Source organism: Fukomys damarensis, unplaced genomic scaffold (genome assembly GCF_012274545.1).
Source record: "Fukomys damarensis isolate Sample0158 unplaced genomic scaffold, DMR_v1.0_HiC HiC_scaffold_8, whole genome shotgun sequence".
NCBI classification, from domain to species: domain Eukaryota; kingdom Metazoa; phylum Chordata; class Mammalia; order Rodentia; family Bathyergidae; genus Fukomys; species Fukomys damarensis.
In genome coordinates this window covers 33,230,245-33,231,673 of record NW_022900920.1, presented here as the reverse complement: position 1 = coordinate 33,231,673, position 1,429 = coordinate 33,230,245, and positions in this window count along the sequence as shown.

The window sequence follows — 1,429 nt, the reverse complement described above, 5'->3', positions numbered from 1 at the left end:
TGCTCGCGCCCTCGCGCTCCGCCGGGGCCGCTCCTGGCGGTGATGGAGAGGCCCATTAGCCGCTCCTACCTTTAGGGCGGGCTGGGCCGCTCCCCCTGCCTCCCAATTAGGACGAGTAGCCGTCAGCCAAGATTAATAGTTGCCCGGCTCTGGGGCAGGGAGAGGAGCCACCTGCCTCCCGCCCGGCTCTCAGGTGAGGCCGCAGTGGGTCGGGAGTCGGAGGGCGCTCTCGGGGAGGAGGCGCGGCTCTCCCGGGACCCCCGCCTTCTCAGGGCACAGCACCACGCGCCACGGCCTTTCCTGTGCGGTTACCTCCTGGGGCCTGTCTCCCGCCGACTGCGGCGCCTGTAAGGCGGGTCCCCCGGAACCCCGCGCATTCGCCTCCTCTCCCCATACTGCGCGCTGCTTCTGTAGCGCTTCAAGTTTCCTCTCCCTGGAGGCCGACAGGGCCGGGCACAGAGCTGCCTCCCTCCGGAGTGCCTGCCGCCCAGCCTGGGCGCTCGCCCGGTTTGGCAGTGAGGGCTCTGGAGCCTTGGGGTTCTTCCAGTCCTGTTCTTTTTAGGGCTTCATGGCCTGGAGAAGCAAACGATTGCTTGCGGTCACTCAGTGAGCTAGAAGCAAAGCCAAGACGAAAACAACTTGGCTCTCGAGCGCACTGTGGCTTCCCTCCAGCGCTCGCGCGTCTGGGGCCCTGAGGAAGCCCTGACTTCAGGCCAGGACGTCCCTGGTGTTGCTCTTCCTTTGGTGACAGCGGTGACCCAGAATCAAGCCTTCCCCTCCTACTGGTCTAGGGACTTGGGGGGCCAGGGATGCTCTGTAACCCTTGCTAACAGGAGAATTCTTTCCATTAAGTCTCTACTCTGGCATGGCCATGATGACGGAGGCTGAGGCGGCAGGATGATAGCTTGAGCCCAGAAGTTCCAGGCCAGCCTGGGCAACGTAGGGAACCCTATCTTTTTAAACAAAACAAAATTTCAACTCTAGCTTCTGTTCTTTGGGTGCAAAACCCGCTCTGGTCTCCCTCCTCCCTGGCCCAGTAGCATTAGGGAAAAACACGAATTTGGGACCGTGAACCGAGACAGGAAGGGAAAGAGGAGGGCAGCGCCGGGACCGTGGGGCTCAGGCCTTCACCTCAGCACACCCCGACGTCTCCTCTCTGGGACCCACTTCCTGCGAGGGGCGAGGCGGGTTCGGGGACGGGACGAGATCGATACATCAGTGGATTGTGATGACCGCAGGCTTTCACCTTGCGGATAACGGGGTGAGCGGCGGTAAACTCTCCCCAACTGAGCAGGCTCCCCCGGCCTTAATGAGGTAATCAATACTTGTTCTCGGCTTAATTTCCATCTAATTGCTCTTTAACGATGCCGGATAATGGGCCGCCTCCTGTGAGGAGGGAGCTGGCTGGGAACCCGACCCGCCTCGCTCC